The sequence below is a fragment of the Vidua macroura genome, chromosome 5, assembly GCF_024509145.1.
Source record: "Vidua macroura isolate BioBank_ID:100142 chromosome 5, ASM2450914v1, whole genome shotgun sequence".
Taxonomy (NCBI): Eukaryota; Metazoa; Chordata; class Aves; order Passeriformes; family Viduidae; genus Vidua; species Vidua macroura.
This window is the reverse complement of record NC_071575.1, coordinates 6,867,989-6,890,452: the sequence shown is the minus strand read 5'-3', so window position 1 is coordinate 6,890,452 and position 22,464 is coordinate 6,867,989. Positions and strand designations below refer to the sequence as shown.

Sequence of the window (22,464 nt, the reverse complement as noted above, 5' to 3'; positions counted from 1 at the left end):
GCAGCCTCCATCTGGCAGCTCAGGGTTTCTCTAAGCCTGTGGGAGCCACAGGTAGTCAGGAAGCTCCCCAGAGATCCAGACCCTCAGCCAACAGCAGAAAGATGTATTGAAGTCCCAGAGCTGCCAAATCAGAGAGAACTACCTTCCACCTCTTTTCCCTCACACACTGATGCTGAAAACTGTCAGATAGGCTAAAAGTCACTCAGGGAGATATAGAGGGTGTTACTGAGTTCTAGGGAAGCTGGATGCCCAGCATCCATCAAACTACCTTCTGGAAATCCCAGCTGTCACATTTCACTCCACTCTTCCCCTCAGGCTTTCCCCTTCCAGAATCAATTCTTCCTACCCCCCCTCTCCCACTCCCCTTTGCTGGCAACACACACAAGCTGGATCCACACATGGTCACGGAAATTTGGCTGCACAGCTGACCTTTGCTGCTGCCAAAGGGAGGGAATTCCAGGCCAGAGCACCCCTCTCTGCCCTTCACTTTTCAGAGCTAATTGGGTTTTCTATCACTTTCAGCACGGCACAGCATGGACTCATGGAGCTTGAAAAGCAGCAGAGGTTTTTATCACCATGGTGCAACAGGAGAAGACTTCAGAGCATTTTCTGGGAACGCCACGTACAGTTATATTACAATTGCAGAATTGTCTGGCTATTGTGTCTCCTAAGTCACACAATGGACTACAAACAGTGCTATTTCAGTGAAACTCTACAACCACTGAAAGTAAGTCACTAACTCTGTTAGAGCAGGCAATGGACTCACATGTTCACAAAAACTGACTACAGATGCTAAAGCCAGACGCTTTGTAGGTAAATGAGAAACACCTCTGGTTTGGGCCCATCCCTCAGGCAGCAGATTTTTTGCACAAACAGGATGATTACTACTTGTAGAGCTATATGAAACATTTACCTTTTTATCCAAGTTATGAAAGCATAGCTTTGAAAAGCACAGTAATCCAAGGCCAAAAAGACAGGCAGACAAATGGACAGACTTCTGCCACTCATTTGGTTTTCTTAGAGAGAGCTCTTTGCTCTTCTAAGGGCTGACCTTATGCATTTGCCAGATCTGGATGCTTCACTTGAAAAAAAGGCTTAAAGGAAGTTTCAACAGCAAACTCTTCTGGAGGTGTCCTGTGTCAATCTCCAGCTTCCCACAGGACTCAGTGCTTGTCTGGGGCTTTTGAGGAACAGCTCATAAATTGCTGCTATTCAGCCACTGGCAGTTGAATCCTGCTTTATTTAGTTTTCCCAGAAATAAGATGCATTGGAATCTTGTAGCGGATTCTCTCTGCTTCCTTCCTCCAGTCCCTGCTCACACTTCGTTTCAGTTTCCTGGAATGCTGACCCCTTTAAAAGCAGCAGCAGCAAGAAAACCACAGAGCAAGGAGAAGAGTTTCCTGACCATAAAGGTTGCACCCCCTGCATAGAGAGAAACTCCACCAACTTTACAGGAAGAAGATGCAACAACCTCTTTTGCAGCATCCTGACATGACAGCCTTGCAGCACACAGAATCCAGCCTAGCAAGGAAAAAAAAAAAAAAAGGTGTTGTGTTAAAAAAATGCACAAGAAAAAGGTGTTATTTTACATGGATCACAGTAAAGCCACAACAACCTAAGGGTTCATTTCTTCATGAGAATGTTTGAAGGGGCTGAATTTGAAATCTGTTGTCAGCTGCAGCTGGCTAAAATGGAAAGGGCTACATTTCTTTGCTTACCTTGATGCCTACTGGGATCAGCTTTAGGGCCAATTTTGCCTTGCAGCTCCTGGGAATTACACACCTGTCTTCTTGCATGAGATGAAATATATTTATTAGAAGGTTGCAAAATGTGTTAGGATGCATTGCAGTGCTGTGCTCTTCAAGGACAGAGGCACAAAGTCTGATTCCTACTGTAACTGGGACTTTGGGGATTCCCAGAGCCATTTTCATGGCACCTAATTTTAGGTCATTTTAAGATAGATATGTAATGACAATTTGGCTTATAGCCCCTCCCTCTGTGCCAGGGGCAGGAAAGTCTATCAAAGCAAATAAGGGAATTTAATTTTTTTTTTTTTAATTAGATCAGAAACTCGTTATGAGACAGTACAACAAAAATAGTTGGGTCTGCAAGAATTTTTCTTCCTTTAGGGACTTCTCCATTGTCACACTTTTGTGCAGTCCATTCCAGCTGCATCTGTGCTGGTGACTCATAAAACCTAAAGGGCTATTAATAAGTTATTAAAAGTATCTGCAGTCTTCCACAACAAAAGAAGGAGAAAGAAAAAAATGACTGGAATAAATGAAGGACTGCACCCTGTGGAAGGGATCCACACTGGAGCAGATCATGAAGAACTGCAGCCCACGGGAAATGCTCACACTGGAGAAGTTCCTGGAGGACTGACTTCCATGGGAAGAATTCCCCCACTGGACCAAGAGGGAGAGTGTGAGAAATCTGTGATGATATTTTCTCTCCCCTGTGGAGCTGAGGATAGAGAGTGACAGAGTGGCTTTGAGGGGCACCTGGCACCTAGCCAGGGTTAACCCACCACAGCTACATGGAGAGGATATGATCTTAAATTCACCGTTCCAGGACTCCTGAGTGCTAAACACAACTCTGAGGTCCAGACTTAATTGTGTGAGCAGGGCTAGTAATGAGCTTAAAGAAGTTCAGCTTGTGCCTGACAAAATGCTGAGCAGCTCAAGCCTTGCACTGCAAGGAGTTTGCACAGTTTATGCTTTTACACAGCATTTTCCACCACAATTCCCTTTCCCACTCAGTGCAGGGGTTTGAAAGCAGCTTGTTCCACGATGAAAACCATACACTTTCCAGTCCCGAGCTCCCACAGCTCTTGCTACTGCTTGGCTGTGACTCAAGTAGCCAGAAAAAGAAAAAGAACAGGCTGTAAAAAGTGTGGCAGTGAGAAAGCTCTGGGCCAGAAGGTTGTTTGTCACATTGCCAAAGCCCAAAGGAGGAGAAAGAAGTGGGAGAAACATCAGAGATGGGAGAAGCCTACAAAGTGAACAAGATTTGTCGAGTTCTGCCTAGGTTCCAAGAGGAGAAAATGTCAGCAGCACAAAAATATATAAATATGCATCCTTACATAAATATAAATATACACCAACACATTTGCATCTGCTCTTCAAAAAGTTTTCTAAGACAAAGGAAAGCCAGGTCTACCAACAAAATGCACAACTTGCTTGCTTTGAGTTCACCACTATTGTGAGCAATCTCTGCTTTCCAGGCTAAATATGTGCTGATCTTCAAAGCAAAATTCCCTCAGCGAGTTTTCTTTCATGTCAATTCCTTTTTTCCTGGGGATTTATATGTTGGAGAAGAGAGTTTTCACTTCAGGGATTACAGAGGATGGAAAAATTGAGATGCTGAGGCCAGCTCACAGTTTTCAAGAGATTCAGAGTGGCAAGAATTGAATCCCAGTGATTGTTTGGAGTTTGGCAAAGCAGAGACCCCATCAGACAATCCAGAGGCAGAAAGACATGTCTGCAGCAGCTGCATGAATTGAACCTCTGACAAATGCCTGGATTTCTCAGCAGTGTGAGCAATCACAGTGGTGGTTTGGTCTGATTCTTGTGCTAGTTTTACACTTATGTGTATGACATGGATCTTCCCCAAAGGTAGTAGAGATGTTCCATGGGGAAAGGAGAGGATGAGACTCTAAATAGTCAATATTTGATGTCTAGGATCTCCTTTTAGCCACTGTGTATATTAAAAATAAAAAAAATGCTTAGAAATTGTAAAATATACTCTCTTACAACTTGTTTCTGACCTGCAGGGAGATGATTCCTGCTCCTTTATGGTTTGTAAATTCATTTAGGAAAACTCTCTGGCAGCAAACCTGACTCCTCTTGAACTGGAAGTGCTGCATGTTTAAGGTGTATAATGTTACCTCCCCGTTCAAAGCAAGGGTTGTGCAAAAGAACCGTGGTCCCAGTAAATAAAAAGGTAATGAATTTTATAAACAGGTTTTTGAGTTTAGCATGAAAAATTTTCTTGAATTACTTGTAAATCGAAAAGCCAAAGTCTAAATTTTTCTGGCCAACCTTTCATTGGGTGTTCTAGAAACAAAGCATATGCAGGGATCAAACACTGCAGCCATAAGCAGATCTCTGCAAACAGCTTAGAAAATATAACTGAGCTGTTTTGTTCAGTTACAGCAGAACAAACAATCATTCAATACTGAAGATACTGGGAAAAACCCAACCAGCTGTGGCCAGCAAACCTCACATTCTAAATCTGTCCACTAAGCCAGGGTTTAGCCAGCACAGCACAGCAGAGACTGGCATGAAATCATCCTGTATCCAAATTTATGACAGTGCTGGAAAGCACCATCAAAATAATGATTACTTTCACTCACACAGGGAAAGCAACAGGAAAGGTTTGCACTGGGCCAGAAGAGTGGCAGGTGGACCAAAGAAGATTCTTCTATCTCTATAACTCTACAAATACAAAAGTAATAAAGCACCTAAAAGGAATGGGCATGAAGGCAAATGTGAAGCATAGAGAAACAAAATACCAAAGTACTCCTTGCCTATGACTTACTCATTACTCAGTTATTGCTTAGTTACTTTTAAATACTATTTAAAGTACAAAACTAAACCAAGAACTTCCCACGTGGTGAATGACATTGGACGCTCAGCTTGAAGTCTAAAGGGGCTGAGTTCCAGAAAGCAGAATGAAGGTCTTGTACACAAACAAAACCTGCTACACTGCTGTTGTTTTTTACAAGGTGGGCCTCATTTATGTGTAGAGGGTTGCAGGGGGTTAATTTTGGGCACCCACTTCTCTATTCTTTATTGTCCTTAATTTTGAGAGCCTGATACTGATGCCTCAATTAATAATAAATAGCTCAACACGCCTCGGTGAAGTTTTCTGAGAACAGAGATGTGAAAAATTGGACTATGCTCTGGAATGGGATCTAAACTCACCTGAGCAACTTTTCAGCCACACTTCAGACACCTTCTACATTTATGAATTGAAAACATGGAATAACACTCATGTTTAAAACCAAACTTCTGCCTCCTGCTTCCATGCAAGGTCTTGGAATGCCCCTCAGTGGTGAGAGATGCAATCCCATTCAGGCTCTACATGCAAGTAAGAAGATCTACAGACAGAAGCAACTTCTACTGGGTTAACTGAGAATAATTTCAGGCTTTGAATGTCCCTGAGTATGGCAAAAACGTGGGAAAAGTTACTTCAAGTGGATGTAACTCCACTGAAGCAAATTTTACTCGCTTTCATTAGGACAGACCCCTGTGGCAGCCAGGCTATCCCACTGTGCAGAGATAAGGGAGAGGTGATTAAACAGACCAGATCCAATGTATTTATAGTGCCCATCTTAAAGCACAGAAGCAGAAAAGAGCAGCGGGATTGTGAAGTGAGCAGCTCTGTTCCTGACGAGAGGATGAACTCCTTCCAGTGTTTCTCTGTTGCAAAGGACACATCAAACCAGCCAGCAGAACTAAGTGGAAAGATCCAGCACAGCCTCATGTGAGATTGCTTGTTTTAGCTTGACTGAGCAAATCAAAATACTCAAGGAAATTCCCAACACTTCACCATCCTTCCTCAAATTAAACCCCCAGTTTAACCCCCTATATGCAGCTCACACTTCCCTCCCTGGGAGCCATCTGGGACTCCTTTGAGGAATCCTGACTTTCCAGCACATGTTGTGTTTAATTCTGACATTAAAAGGACGTTGTTGGGTTTAATGACATTGTGCAAAGACTACACTGACTTGTTCCAGAAAATGCACCATGTGACAAGTCCCACATCCATTCCCTAAATCTGACCCAAGCCTAAGTGCTTGTCCTCAGCTGCCACCAAAGCAGCTCCTTCAAAGCTAACTCTGGAGATAAAAACCACAGGGAATCTTGGGTTTCTGTACATAAAGGAAATGGATTAATAAATGCTGGGGCAGACAGTGCTGCTCATGGGAGTGCAGCTTTCATGGCTGGGCTGGTTTTGGCTGGGGTACAGTTAATTTCCTGCCAGGGGCTGTGTTTTGGGTTTGTGCTGAACACGGGGTTGATCATACAGGGATGGTTTTGGTTGTGCTGACACAGACCCAACTGTTTTTCCTACTGCCATGCTGGCAAGGGGACTGGGGGTGTGTGGCAGGAGACACAGCTGGGACAGGTGACCCCAAGTGACATTCCAGACCTTATGGCATCATCATCAGTGTATAACGTGGGGGGAAGAAGATGGAAAGGGATGGATGTTCAGGATGATGGTGTTTGTCTTCTCATGTCACCTTTAGGTGTGATGGGCCCCTGCTCTCCTGGGGATGGCTGAGCACCTGCCTGCCCATGGCAAGCAGGGAATTAACTTTGCTTTGCCTGTGTGCACTGCTCTTCCTTTCCCTATAAAACAGCCGTTATCCCAACCCAGAGGTTTTCCAGGTTTTACCCTTCCCATTCTCTCCCGTATCCCGCTGGTGGGAAGTGAGGGAGCACTCACCGGGCACCCGCGCAGGTGTCCCCTGTCTCATACCTCCCTGGCCCACAGGATGGCACTGCGACACTCCACAAACTCCTCCCGGGCTCTGGGGGCTGCTTCCTGACAGCAACAGTCAGTATTTTTCCCAAAGTCAGACTTTTTCCCACTGCAATTCAAATTTCCTCAGAATTTCAGGCTTTTCGGAATTCAATAGAATTCCACAGAATCTCCCATGCCGGTGCATGTCCTTGGCCAGAAAGATCAACTCTCTTTCTGTGGGCATTTTGCTGGAATAAACAACAATGATCTTTACCCCAGAAAAGGCTCCATTGGAAGCTACACACCAACCCTCCAGAACAACGATGTTTTTTGCTGCTGAGAAATTGTATTCAGTAAAACCTGAGATTAATTAATAACAAGGAAGGGTCTGGAGAGCCAGTTCTGTGAGGAGTACCTGAGGGAGCTGGGGGGGGGCTCAGCCTGGAGAAAAGGAGGCTCAGGGGGGACCTTGTGGCTCTGCACAACTCCCTGACAGGAGGGGACAGCTGGGGGGATCGGGCTCTGCTCCCAGGGAACAGGGACAGGACGAGAAGAAATGGCCTCAAGGGGAGGGTCAGGTTGGACATCAGAAGGAATTTCTTCATGGAAGGGGTGGTCAGGCTTTGGAGGGGGCTGTCCAGGGTGGGGGTGTGATCTCCATCCCCAGAGGTGTCCAGGGAATGACTGGACGTGGCACTCAGCGCCATGGTCTGGGGACAAGGTGGGGATCAGACAGCTGGACTTGGTGATCTTGGGGGTCTTTCCCAACCTTAATTACTCTCTGATTCTATGACCAGCTATTGCTTCCAACACACTTCAAAGTACTGTACAAAACCAAATTCACTTTGCAATCTCGCTATTTACCACACCACCATTTGCATTTTACTGAAGATCACTACAAAAACCTTGCAGTTTGGAGAGCCTACAGCTTTCCAGTACTGACGTCCACCACACCTTCACAAGCGTGGACACACCTGGCACACGAGCTCCTGTTCAACTGGTACAGCACCCACACAGTTTCCCAGTCCTTCCCCATTTATGGGTCAAAGATGCAGCCAAACCACCAACGTGAAAATTTGGGCTGCACAGATTTCGAAGTCTTCTCGTCAGTGCTGGAGGAGCCTATGACACAGGGCTTAGGTTTTTCCCTAGGCTCACAAAGTATCCCTTCCAGAGAAATATTTTGGGAGAACTGCAGAGTCAATGACTTTAAATTAAAATTCAACAAGATACGCTTGCCCTTATTAAAATTTTTTTGAAAGGACCACAAAGGTCAATGTTTTCAGCTTAAAGTGGCTGAGAAGATGAAGCAACCAGAGCTCTACTCAGCTTGAATCCAACCTTCCTTATCAACTGTAACCTCACTGCTAGCCCTTATTAAATCCTCATCTTTCTTCACTGCTGTTTGAAATGCCTTTTTGAAATATCCCAAGGGAACCAGCACACAAAATCCCACCAAAACAAACCCTGAACATACCTTTCTCTTCCTTATTTCTTCCTCCACTTTATATACTGAGCCACAAGGTCTGGAATATCCCTCTGCAGCAGAGGCAAAGACAGCAACTGCTAAGGACAACAGCCTGCTGGGGACAGCAAAACAGCCATGGTCCTGCTGCCACCCCAGCCCTGGATGGCAGCTGCTGCCATGTGGGAAAGGGGCTTAGGGACAAGGAAATTCCTGCCATGATTGTGGCAGTGGCCATAGTCATCTCCACTCCTCACCTCTCCCCTTGTCCCAAGGGTCTCCAGGGTTTCCCTGTGATCAAAGCCAGCAATGGGAATACAAGCAGCAAGTTCATGTCCCCTGTGAAGGAGACTCAGGCACTGCCCAGGGAAGAAGTTCTGCCTCCTGCCCAGGTGGAACCTCCTGGGATCAGTCCCTGCCCGTTCCTCTGGTGCCATTGCTGGGCCCCCGGAGCAGAGCCTGGGCCCTGCTCGGAGCCCTCCCTGCACACAGGGACACCCAGGCCTGAGGGCCCCTCTCAGCTGGGGCTCCTCTCGAGGCTGGACAGCCCCAGCTCCCTCAGCCTTTCCTGGTCAAGGAGATGCTCCAGGCCCTTCCTTATCTCTGCAGTCTCTGCTGGCCCCACTCCAGGAGCTCCATGGCCCTGCTGTGCTGAGGAGCCCAGAGCTGGACACAGCTCTGCAGATGTGCCCAGGGCTGGGCAGAGGGGCAGGATCACCCCTGAGCTACTGCTTGGAGCAAGAGGCAGCATTTTGAAATGCATGTGCTATTGCTCCAACTCTGTTTCACTAAAGTCACTAGAAAAAATTCCCAATGGCCATGGTGTGCTTAGGCATTTTTTTAAACACCACCTTCTATCAAAGTTCTAGAGGTGTGAATTTATGGTATCTCCTGAGTGCCTGGCTGCTTAGTTAAGTATTTATACTCCCACTATAGTCACCTGAAGACACAGTAGTGAGGTTTCCAATTATTGACAGAAAGCATGGAAAGGGATGTAGGGGCACAGGGAAATAGTCAGAGAATCACAGAATAGCCTGGATTGGAAGAGATCCTAGAGATCATTTGGTTCCAACCCCTGCCATGGGCAGGGACACCTTCCACTATCCCAGGTTGCTCAGAGCCCCATCCAACCTGGCCTTGGACACTGCCAGGGATGGGCAGCCACAGCTTCTCTGGGCACATCTTCCCTGTGCCAGGGCGTCACCACCCTCACAGGGAAGATTTTCTTCCTAAAATAAAATTATCAATGGCAGCATCATTACTGAAGCAAGTAAAGATTGTCAACATCCCATTTATCCTGCTTCCAGCTGTGAAAATAACAATATCCTTTACAGAAGTTACAACCATGTGAAATCAGGAACAGATCATAGAAGCTCCTTGAAGATCTCAGAGTAAGCAGCTGCCCCAGGTGCACATTTAGGTTCAATCCCCATCCTTGGAAGTGTCCAAGGCCAGGCTGGATGGGGCTCTGAACATCCTGGTCTGGTGGAAGGTGTCTCTCCCTTGGCAGGGGCACTGAATGAGATCAACTTGAAGGTCCCTTCCAACCCAAGCCATTCTGTAATTCTATGATTCTAATTTCCCAGGGCTGTCTCACACCATCTGCTTGCGAGTTCCTGCAGGAAAAAAATGGCCATTTGCATTATATGAAGACAAATGAGTGCACCTAGAAATTTACCATTGATAAACACCCAACTGCACGCTGAAGAGATAAAAATGTTATTTCTCTTCCAGAGTCAGAGGAATTGAAGTACAGGAAAAGTGAAATGTTAGATCCATCCCGGATCCTGACCCAGAATGTGCCTGTGAGCATCAGTCTGTCCACAGATCAGCATGGTGCTGTGGCACATCTGACAGTCAGAGCTCAGAAAACATTCAAATGGGAATTTTAGTTACACTTCAAAACATTGAATTTTCAAGATAAACAGGCATTGCTTCCCAATGATACAGTGAATAGACCTAAAAAAACCCCCCTAAATTATGAAAAAGGCTTCTAAAGTACCCTGTGCCATGCTGCCTAGTTGGCATCAGAAGAGAAATGTGCTGATGTATGAACACCAGCTGAGAATTTGGCTCCATTTGCCTGAAACCAAGTCTCTGTACCAGCAGGGATATTAAAACATTTCAGCCATCAAAAAAAAAAAAAAAAAAAAAAAAAAAAAAAACAAAACAAAAACCTTCATGCATCATGGTGGACACAAAGACATGGCATGACCCTTTCTCTAAAAACATAAGGTTTTTGTAAGACTCATGCACTGCTTGTAAGACTCCAGCACCTAAATGTGCTGTAGGACAGGAAGGAATTTGCAAGAGGATTCATCTGGGCCTTTTTACATATGCTTGCTTCTGAATCACCAATATATGACTAAATATAAACCATGAAGAGCTGTAATTGCTATTCTATGTATCCTCATATCCCTCTGAAATACCATAAAGGAAGAAAAACTACCAAATCATTTAGGAGGATTAGTTTCTAACAATGCCAGTGAATATCTGCAAAAAAAAAAAAAAAAAAAACCAAAAAAACCAATCTTGCCAGATTGTGCAAAGTGCAGATTTGACTGCTCAGTATCAGTCCTTCATGCTTGGAGAGTTGACACAAATCTCTGAAAGAGCTGGTGAACTCCTTCCACCTCCAGCATATTTTTCTTCTGCTGTTTTAACACCTTGGTCCCTGAGGGGAACTCAGGGGGTAGAAGAGAAGAACTTGCTTCAATTCCCTTCTTCTGAACTAGCTGTGAAAAGTGATGTCAGCCTCTTATCTCCATGGAGCAAGCATTCCAGGAGCTTTCAATTTACCTTGCAGTTAAGTCAGCTCTGGGCTTTGTCAGACAGAAATATTCTTGCACACTTTTAATTATCTACAAGGGAAGATGATTTTAAGCCTGCAAGGGAAGGGGAGTCACAATTGAGGGGCCTGCTCTGAGTGTTTTGTGCCTGAGCCGGGAAAACAGGGATCAGATCAGCCAAGCCCAACACAGAGCCAGGTAACAGCAGGACTTGTCAGCATTTGGGTATTCCATGAGTCCCATGCACAGGGACAAACATTTTCCTGTGCTTTTTTCATCCTCACTGCCCATCTGTTTGTCACCGCTGTTGTGACAGCAGCACAACACCGTGTCCTGAGGGAGGAGAAGTCTCCAGCTGTGCCTGACATTATCCAGGTGCCAGGGAGAAGATGAGGAATACTCAGAAAGATCTCCCTGTCTAAGAGGTTTAGGGAAAAGAAGGAAACCAATGGTTTTATACTGTCCCATCTTATTGCTGAGGCACTGAGATGTGAGGGACATCCAGTACTGGGGACTGTCCCCTTGACTCCAAACCCAATATTTAAATCACCTTCCTTCCTAAGCAGTCTCTTAACTATCAAAAAAAAAAAAAAAAAAAAAAAAAAAAAAAAAAAAAAACCCACACAACCTTTTGATGCAATTACAACAAGCAGAAATGCCAGGGCCAGAAGTACCAGTGGGTGGTTTTTCTACACAGTTTCCATGATTGGGGATGGAGGATGGAGAGGAAAGCTGCATCAGCCTCCAGAACCCCTCCCAGCTGCAGCTGGCTCGATCAATATGTATTCAGACATCTTCTATGGGGATGCTGATTAGTGGTTACTGTGCAAGGAACTCCCAGCTCATCTCCTCTGAAATCCCCTTAGCTAAGTGTTAGTGGCAGCTCACAAATCTGCATAGGTTTGGTTTATTTTTTTCTTTTTTTAAAAAAAGAAAAAAGTAAGGGAGCAGCCACAGTCCTCTGCAGATAGCACCTTTTCCTTCCATTCTCAATTCACCCAGAAAATTTTAGTAACAAGCTTTTTGTAGTTTTTTAAATTTTTTTTTTATCACATAATCTCGGCGTAAAAAGATCCTAAAAGCTGACCAGCTGAGTGGGAACAGGAGGAGTTCACAATTCAGAATGACATGTTCTAACAAGTCAGACAGCACTGGAAAAGCAGCTTGGTCTCATCAAAAAAACTTTCTCACCTGGGCAGGTGTTGCAGCTGCAGAAAAGAACAATTAGCTTGGCTCAGCCATAGCCAAAGCACTGAAACATCCCTTCTGTCACTGGGAATACATGCTGTAATTACCAGTGAGCTTTGGGCTGTCATTCCATCTCTTCTGGAGCATTTGAGTATCACCTAGCTGAATTCAAGTAGTAGAATTCAAGTATTGGAGCTGACACTGGAGCCACACTGGTAATGAACAGGAACAACCAATGCCTACCACTACACTGCTTAAAAAAAGAGTTTATTAAAAATAAACGCCCCTAAACCAAGGATAATCCCCTTCCTTCCAAAAGGAAGAAAACCCCACAAACCCCAAATCCATGTAATATATTTCATTCCAGATCAAAGTTAGGAAAAAAACAAACAAAACACCGAAGAAACAAACAAAAAACCACCAAAAACAACAACAGCAAAAACTAAACAAAACCAAACAAACTAAGAAAACCAAAACAGGCCAAATTTTGTGTTTTTCCTTGTTTACATGCATTTTCTTAAAAAAAAAAAGGCAAAAAAAAAATTTAGAATATTAAGAAAGAGATCGTGCACGCTACAAAATTTTCCAAACATGCCTTTTGTGAAGAGTACCAAAATGAACTGAAATGAAACTTCTCTCCCAAATATTGCTGATTTTGAGGAAGGGGAATATTGCTGATTTCGGGGAAAATACATCCTAGAGAAATGTTTGCAGTCCACTGCTGAAAACGGTAGCAGATCATCAAATACCGGACTAATGTGGCAGTGAATACTCTCCAAAACTTTTCTGAAAGTCACTTCCAAGGACAGACTACAAAGATCAATTGCTTTGTCATAAGCATGAAAGGCCATAGTCTACAGTTCTCAAAGGAATGTGCCAGACAGTGCTATTTCTGACACGCTAAAATATGAGAATAATTCAGAGCCTGAGAACTACACTCTGCTAAGGGTCCCTTCCAGCCTGGGCTATTCCATAATTCTGTGAGTAAACTGAGATCAGAAATAAATGCACCACTGTGTTCATGGTTCAAATCAAACTCCTTGGCTTACTCGGTGTTTCTTACAACTCCTTTCTAATGTGGCTTGCTGCCATGACTCAAAGGATGCCAAGTGCTTGGGACAGGTTCTTAAGACATCTTAGGGGTCACCAGATTTGTGTGCACCATCCTGCCAACACCGCTGATAGAGCACAAGTGGTGTCCACATTCACAGGCTTTTGTGATGTGCATGGATAGTCATAACATTTCCATTGCCTGGCTTTCCTTTTCATTGAATCACAAAATCATAGAACACCCTGAGCTGTTGATGAGTTGGACGAGACCTACAAGGATCATCAAGTCCAACTCCTGGTCCTGCCCAGGACACCCCAACAATTCTGAAGCTCTGGCAGCCTTGGGGCCATGACCATTCCCTGGGGAGCCTGGGCAGTGCCCCAGCACCCTCTGGGGGAAGAACTCTTGCCTGATATCCAACCTAACTCTCCCATGACACAGCTCCAGCCATTCTCCGGGTCCTGTCCCTGGTCACACAGAGCAGAGATCAGAGCTGCCCCTCCTCTTCCCCTTGTGAGGAAGCTGCAGAACTGCTGTGAGCTCTGGCCTCAGTCTCCTCTTCTCCAGCTGAACAGACCAAGTGCCCTCAGCTGCTCCTCGTGCAGTTTCACCTCCAGGCCCTTCACCATCTTTCTATTCACAGGAGAAAAGCTAAAGAGCAGAACTGGTTGGCCAAAATAGCGATGGAAATGACAAGACAATGGTTGCCTCACTGAAGCGAACAAAGAGCATCAACAAGCTCAAGGAAAGCTCAAGGACCAAGTCGAAGGACAGCTCCTTCCTGGCATTTCTGTGACACAGCTGGCTGAATGGATGAAGCTCCCACCTCGGTCAATATTTTTTCTGCCTCCTGAGCTTAAGGGAATCTTCACCTCCACAAGGGGAAACAATTTGAGAGAGGTAAGAGAGGAAATGTGAAGTTTTGTTCTGTCTGTGTCAGAACAGTGTGTGCAATAGGAAATTCTTCTGCTCATCTCTTCAGACCAGAGTGGATCGATGGCTCTGATCTCATACCCAACAGTGCTGCTCCCCACAATTCCCTGACAGGAGGGTGAGGCCAGGTGAGAATCAGCCTTTTCTCTAGGGGAACAAGGGACAGAACAGGAAAGGGCCTGAAGTCACATGAGGGAAGGTTCAGGTTGGATATTAGGAAAAAAAATTTACTGAAAGAGTAGTTAAACATTAGAACAGACTGCCCAGGGCAGTGCTGGAGTCACCAGCCCTGGAATATTCAAAGAATGAGTGGACATAGCACTTCATGATATGGTTTTCTGGGCACTGTGGTATTCCACTGAAAGCTGGACTTGATGATCTTGGAGATATTTTCCAACCTTAATGATTCTGTGAGCAGCAGTTGTTGAAGACCATGCATCACTGCTTATTTCTGCAACAAACCATGGAATCACAGACTGCTTTGGGTTGGAAAGGACCTTAAAGATCATCTCATTCCAACCCTCCTGCCAGAGGGGCAGGAACACCTTCCACCACAGCAGGTTGCTCAAATCAGATAATCTAGCTGAGCTGCAGCAGAGCTGGTTCAAGGCTTTCCCCCACATTAGTTGCAATGCACTGTTCTGATGATTCCAGGCAGCTCATGGGAGTGAGGAATGACCACAGATTCCAGGAAGAAGGAAGGTCAGCTAGAGAGCTCTGAATAGGGAGAAAGGACTGGACAAGGTGAGTAGCCATTCCAGGCTGAGGGGAAGAGCAGTGAACAGAGTTGGGTAGGTTTTTTAAAGGGTGTGAATTTGCTCTCTAACCCCACACCAGCTGCTTGAAGGATATGGTATCCCCTGTGCCATTCTACCCCACTCCTAGGACTTCCTTCTCTCTCCTCAGTCCCACAGAGGAAAAAAACTCCCAAAACTCACAGTTCCTCTCCTAGCTTTCCCTCCTACCCACAAACCCCAAGTATTTAATAGTAAAATCACCAGGATTTGGTCTTTTGTAGGTAAATGTGCAGTATGGCAAACGATCTGGAGACAAAAGAAATGTGGGAAGATCTTACAATTTCTCATATTTTTCTTCTCTTTTAGTTACTTTGCCCCCAGTACTTTCCTAACTAGAGGTCTTGTCAGTCTTTTGCTGGCCTAGGAAAGTCAGGCTCTTCAGCTTCTCTATAGCAAAACACTTTCCATCCACCTGACCATACTTGCTGTTCTTCTGTGCATCCTGCCTGACCAAATTTAGGTCACCAACAATGCACACAGCATTCCAGATGAGGTCTTGCAGAATTATTATTTCCCAGGTGTTACTGAACGTGCTTGTCCTGAGATTTTCCAAGACTTGTACCTCGATTTTTATGGCTGCATTACTCTGGTGGCTCAGTTAGTGACGCTGGCACTCTGGCTGAGTGAAGGACAGGGAGCTGCTGGAGCCAGGCCAGAGCAGGGACACCAAGGGGATCAGAGGGATGGAGCAGCTCTGCTGGGAGGAAAGGCTGAGGGAACTGGGATTGTTCAGCCTGGAGAAGAGAAGGCTTTGGGGTGACCTCACTGTGGCCTTGCAGTGCCTGAAGGGAGCCCACAGGAAAGATGGAGAGAGACTCTGGACAAGGGCCTGGAGTGACAGGACAAGGGGGAATGGCTTCACACTGACAGAGAGCAGGGTTAGATTGGATATTGGGAAGAAATTCTTCCCTGTGGGGGTAGTGAAACCTTGGAACAGATTTCCCAGAGCAGCTGTAGCTGCCCCATCACTGGATATATTCAAGACCAGACTGGATAGGGCTCTGAGCAATCAAGATGTCCCTGCCCATGGCAGGGGGTTGGAACGAGATGATCTTTACGGCCCTTTCTAACCCTGGACATGCCATGATTCCACAACTATTCCTTCTACTCACCCTCATCTGCCCCATCTCCAGTGGTATTTTCCCTTATAGCAAACTTTTAAAGGGGATTTTACACAAAGCTCTCTGTCCAGTTTCAGGGAAGGCAGGACTGAGATCAGAAGAGTTAGAGCAGGAAAGTCCCATTTTTTCCAACCTAGTACACCCTGTAAATGGAGACTTTGAAACCAGCAGATGTAGAGCCAACCTACCAGGACTGCAATGATTTTCACATAGCCCTATCAGCAAAAAAAAATGTAGGAGGCGCAGAGCTTGCCTCCACATCTACCTCTGCCACCCTTCTGTTGTTCTATTACTCGAGAATTGCAACTACATTTCTTTAGCCTAAAAAGCTCTGTCTCCTTGGGACACATATCCAGGCAAGAGGAAGCCAAGATGGAGAGTGGTCAGGAATCCAGAGCCAGCAAGTGCTCCATTCAGCACCAGGAATTTGGTGGCCATGCACGCCCCAGGCCAGCCGGGCTCCTGTTCCAGCCAGGCACGTGAGTGGGGGTGTCAAGGGCACAAAAATGCCAAGCACAGCACAGCAGACAGGCACTCGCTCTCACCTTATGGTGTGGCAGTGGCATACCTTCCCCAGAGCTCCGGAGCAGACAGGCAGACAAAGAGACTGTGGTCCAATTCTGCTTTTGCCGGGGATAAATTTGGAGTCACTTCACTGACGTCAGTGGAGTTATTCCAGAATTGCACCAGTGTAAAAGAGGGCAGCATCTGCTTTCTGAAAATGGATGCCATCAAGCTAATTGAAAACAACAGATGCATCAAGGAGCAGCAAGAAGGGATGGTAATGTTCCAGTTTTCTTGTAAAATACCATTTAATTTCCCTCCAGAGAATGTAAGAGAATAAACCGATATGTACTCTAAAAGCCAAACCTTTTGTTGGTGTAAAATTGTATACAACCTTTTAGGTGAATGGACCAATGTGCACCTACAGCGCCCTAAAGAGATCCAGACTAGTCATGTGCACTTATAGCCTTCTTCTTTGGGCCTGATTCTTCTCTCAGACTCATTTAAATCAGGAGTAATACCATCCAGAATCTTAAGGAAACACTTATCTAACCTTGGGGAGAGAGTAGAATCGAGGCCGTTCATTTTGTTAAATGGACAATGGCTAGATTTGGTAATTAAATCAAAAAATTTGTGACTTACGCCACTTTTGGACTAAGGGCGTTCCAAAATTTTATGCCACTGAATAAATATCTTTATATTAATTTAGTGAAAATGAAGCCAAAGAAGTACTTGCTCAGTTTTCTTTGTGTGAAGACAAAGGTTTCCCCCAATTCTTATCTCCAATGAATAATTAACACAGCTTCATTATTTATGGTGACCATGGAAATTGATAAGCACATTCCCTCCTGCAAATCCTTTCTTTCCTTTCACTAAGAAGAAGTTTGACACAGCAGAGCTCAATTATTTCATGGGCTCCATCTTATTAATTGGCACTACAGACAACCTGGATATTTCCAGTGGTGAGGATTCATCATTGAATGTTCTAGGACCGTAAAACCCACACTGACCTCAGCTATGAGTTTCCCAAAATGTAAAGCCATGTTATGATATTCAAACTCCTTGTGCCAGCCAACAAGCCCCGGACAGACTTCCCTGGAGCAAGGGAAAACCCACCCAAAGAGGGAAAATCATGTGGAATTAACATGTACTAACAGCATCTGCTGCACTGTTAATTTGCACAGTCCCTGTCTGCTTTCCCCAGAAACATTTTTCTGGATTTATCTCCTGGGTAGGGTCTTGTAGGACCCCAGTCTGAACAAGAAGAGCTCCTTGAAACTGGCAGGCAGTTTCCTCAGGCACTGTCTTTGGTGGCAGCTAAGGACACGCAGCATCCCCTGGTTCCTTTCATCAGGGGATTAAGTCTTTTCATCCTGCCAACACCTGCTCCCCTCCTTATGCCTGAAGCAGGTGCCTGCAATTCAGGCATTCTCCTGCGAACCTGCTGATAACATGGCTGCAAATCTCTTCAGAAGGGATCTGCCTCTAGTGCAAGCTTCAAAGAGCCACGATGAAGGGCTCAAGGCTTTGCTCTTGGTTACAGCAGCACCAACAGAGCTATCTTGTGCTCACAGGGCTGCCATGGAGGCAGTATCTTCCAATTCCCCGTCAATCTGCCCACATCTTTCCACCACTGAGAAATAAACGCATTAAATGCTGCTGCTCTTAATTTCTGTCAATAAAAACTTAAAGTTAAGCTTAGCTCTGCTGAGTTTTGTGGGACTTACTTGGACTTGAGTCAGGTGAGAGCTTTTGGGAAAGCTGTGATTGACTCCTGCTGTAATCTGCAGATCTTTCCCTGATGTAAACAGGACCTCAAGAAAAGAACAAACAAAAATAAGCAGTTTATCAAACAGTACACATGCTTGGATTTGATGCAGAAGATTGAAGTTGGAACCCAATATAATCCAAGGTAGTTGTACTAAAAGGAGTTTTGCCAGCTTGAATCAGCAGATGGTGAGGATCTGGCTCATACTACATTTCTGTAGTTTATAATTATCTTTCTTTCTTCACCTAGAACCAGATTCTCCCTTTAGGCTGCAAATCTTAATTAGAAAATCTTTCCTCATTAATTTCAAGAAACTCTTGGTCGTTAATTTCCCAGAACAGAAAGAAACCTTACCTATTTCTGCAATAGCAGCAGATGCTGGAGCTGTTTGTTCCTTTGCTTTTAGGCTTGATGCTGTTCTTTCCATCACCATGTGGAAGACACTTCAGTCCTTACCCTGTCTCTTGCTGCCCTGAATTTTCTTTACACTCACTCTTCTTTATCCCATAGGGACCTCCGAATGAGAGGACCCAGGAGAGAAGATCAAGTCCACCTTCACCCTCACAGCTGCTGTAGCAGTGAATTTTTATCCACGAAAGCTGGATCAAAAGGCCCAAACAGGAAATTACTTAAAAATCCCAAATTCTAACATTTTCCAAGAAGGAGCAGAACAGGAATCTTGGAGGTGAGAACAGGAGTCCAACAGTAAAACACCACAGAACAGGTCTTGATGCCTTTCATGCTTCCAGTCCTTTGTGTGGACAAAAAAAAATGGTATCCTCAGTAAAATTCTTCCTTTCCTTCCTTTCTTCCCCACCTCCAAGGAGATGATTTCTGCCCTGCCTGCTTTGGTGCAAAACATCCTGTGGGAAAATTATCAGGGGAACCAACCGTCACAAACCAGCCAGGGGATCTGGAAGGAGCAATAGTTTCTTCCACTGCAAAACTATTTCCTAGTGAGATTGCTGCAAGAGGAATTTCTGGGTCTTTAATGCAATGCTTTAGTTTATATTCCTTGTCACCAGGCACCCAGATGACTGTACATTCACAGGCCAGTTGCCCCTCAGCTCAGATTGTCCTTCACACACTCTCCAGCTCTCTGTGTGCAAGAATGGACAAAAAGAATCTCTTCCCCTCTCCAGGTTTGCACTCCCTGCTTTCAAAGGCTGGAGATTGCCCACCTGAAGTTGGACAGGGCAGCTGTACACAATATAAGGTGATGGGATCAGCTCTAGTAGGCAAAGAAAACATCTGTAAAGATAAGGTGCTGAAATCTGAGCACAAAATATCCAAAGAGTGCTTTCACTTGTAGCCACAATCACAGCACGGAGAGAAACAGTCCGGGAGGTTGTTATGGAAACAGGTCCCTGGAGGTGCCTACTTGGCTTCACAGGGATGTGCTCTACCTTCAGAAGGAAACAGATTTGCATTTTGAGCAGCCGGGGGCAGTGCTAAGGGCTGAGAACTTCAGGTAAGGTTTTTGAAAGCATCTCTGTGGTTCGGTGGCACGAGACCTCTGGTAAAGTCCATGGCACGGGTGCCACTGTGTCATTTCAGTCATGTGAAAAAAAAATCTGAAGGTGCCTTAACAAAGGTCAGATTCCACAGGTTCTGTAACATATAGCATTACTGATGACTCTGGGACTTCACTGCTTTTCAGGAGGTGCTTAGAGAAGGATTTACATGCCCCAGATGAGTCCCAAGATTACAGTTTCCATGCTTCTGTTGGTGTTCTGTATTTGCCATTCTGTATCTCTTAGAGCAAACACAGAAAACCCAGGGAGCAAACACCACTCCTGCTTTACACATTTTCATGTGCACTTTTCTTTTCAGAACTGACAAACGTGGCTCACAAAAACTGCACAGAGCTGCCTTGCTCATCACAAAATTCCTTCACAGCTTGGGTGCGATCTGCGGGTGGGAGGTTTCCAATACCCACTAGAAACTCACTGCTGCATTCCACCTGGAAACTCACTGCTGGATCCCACCCAAAGGCAGGACAGCTCTTTGCAAGAGGATCTGTGTAAGACACGCTGGGATTGTGCTACCAGTGATCTTTTTCTCTTGCTGGAGTCTCCATGCCCAGCCGTAACAACCTGTTCTGGGCAGGGAGGGCTCCTGCCTGGCAGGGCCAGCAGGGCCAGGCCCAGGGGGAAGAACGAGCACAGGAATTTTCTGACGTAGGCTCAGCATGTCTCATGACTCCTCCTGAACTTGTGTTCAACCTGAGTTTTTTATATCTTACTTTGGGGGAACTTTTATCAGCTGATAGACTCAGGCATAAAATATCCCCAAACATGGGCATTCTGCTGGGAGAGGGCAGCAGCCTCGAAACATCCCTCTTAAATAGCAGCTTCTTTTGCTAGTTTCTAGCAACACAAAATTTGAAGAACAGTCCCTCTCTTGGCCTCACAGTAAAGATTTCATTAAGGTGACCCCGAAACACAACTAAGAACACCACCAAGACTAAGACACACTAAGAACTGGACAACTTTTATACAAAATCAACAGAGATGCCACCATGCCCCTCAGTTCCACTTATTCACCAGGACAATTTACCCACCAGCTGATTACACACATCAAGGGATGCAGAATGGTCCCCAAGGCTCAGAACTTCACAAACATTTGCCTCAGTCCCATGAAAAACAGAGCAATTAGGCTTTATTCAGGCAAACCCCTCTGAGCTATGAGCCCTCACCACATCAAACTCATGTCTCCCAGACTGAGACGAGTGGCATCTTCCTACTGATTTCAGCAAGAGGGAGAGCAGAGGTTTTAATATAATGGTTGTGTGCTGACCCCAAGGGAGATCCCTGCACACCAAAAACATTTCAGAAGGCAACAGGACTCAGGAGAAATGGAGTAGTTATGATTTGCACAAACAACTTCTACCATATGAGCAGGGCCAGGATGGAGAGAGGCCACAATAAAAGCACTCTAGGCATGGAGCCATATCTCAAGACAACTGAAAACAGGCAGAGTAATGAAGATGCAAACAGATCCCATCTCACAACCAGTTCCATAGCCAGTTTTGACTATATTAAAGGATAGGGCTCTGAGCAACCTGGTCTAGTGGAAAGTGTCCCTCTTTGGAAAGAGATGACTTTTAAGGTCTCTTCCAACCCAGGTCATTCTATGATGCTATGATATGACTTTAGCATTCTTAGTCTTATGGCTTGAAAAGCACAATATATACACAAAATCTATTCTCTGTATTTTTGCACCTTGGCATTATGTCTGGTTTATGTATTACACATGTCCCATGCAATATGTAGTACATTCCAATATGCATTTCATACAGTGTGATGCAAGGCATTAATGGCTGCCTTTGCTTTCATACACATGCAGACGTGTGAATGCAGAATAAACACTTAGAATTCAAACAAGAAGGACTTTTCCTTGCAGGAAAATCTGCCAGTGGAATGTGAAAGCATCCATTTCCCTTTCTCACCTGCTGGCAGAGCTTGAAACATTTTTCAAGTTAGGCGTAAGGCAGAGCTGACTGAAACTAATGAAATGATCTGGGAAGCAAAACGTGTATTTGAAGATAGAAATCTCTGGTCCCTTGGCAAACCCAGAACTGCAGGCCAAGCTGTGCATATTTTGCATGGCTGGCACAAACTGCTCTCACAAAACCAAGTGCAAAAACACTGCTGTCCCTCCTATCCATGAAATACCAGTAGCTGGCTAGGCCAGCAATAGAGCAAAAGCATCTCTACAGGGCTCGCTGTTTCTCCCCTCATTCAAAGGGTCTGGAGGACGCTGCTGGCTTTGTGCAGACAGCTTAGGGAAGTTTGTATCCATGCCAGTCTCAGTTTCAAATGTTGACACGCTCACCCTGGGGCATTTTATGCCTGTGACTTGCCAAACCAGCGCGATCCTCGCACAGCACAGGTGCAGAGCCCTCTGTGGTCAGGATTTTTCTGCCATGTCAACAAAATGCCAACACGCAAACTTCCCTCAGCTACACAAATGCTCAATTAAAAAAAGCAGCAGAGTCAACTGCTCTCACATGCCTGAATACAGAGCTGGGTGTCTGAAGCACAAAGAACATCTCATTAAACGCTATTGTGTGAAGATGAACTCTGCAAATAACAAATGAATTTACTCCAACACGCCTTGCATCAGAAGGCACTTACCACTATGAAGATTAAGTTGGTACTATAAAAGCCAATTAACATCAGGGCACTGGCATAAATAAGGCTGAGATAAGCTCAAAACACAGAGAATCTTCACCAAGTCTGTTGACTACTTTAAGCCTGTTTTTGATACATGATGTATGGTCACAAGTAGCAAAGAGCTTTTAGATTTATGCACCTTTTTTTCCTTTTTTTTTTTTTTTTTTTTTTTTTTTTGAAACACAAACCAGGAGGATCT

The 22,464-nt window shown here is 45.1% G+C and overlaps 1 long non-coding RNA gene across 1 annotated transcript; it reads right to left on the bottom strand.

Annotated features, from left to right (window-relative positions):
• Positions 1 to 38: 38 nt before the first annotated feature.
• Positions 39 to 22,373, bottom strand: LOC128807873 (uncharacterized). The gene is made up of 3 exons (XR_008437300.1): positions 18,442 to 22,373; positions 18,047 to 18,133; positions 39 to 1,521 (listed from the first exon to the last, which is right to left on the bottom strand). It is a non-coding gene; the product is annotated as an uncharacterized LOC128807873 (long non-coding RNA).
• Positions 22,374 to 22,464: the final 91 nt, after the last annotated feature.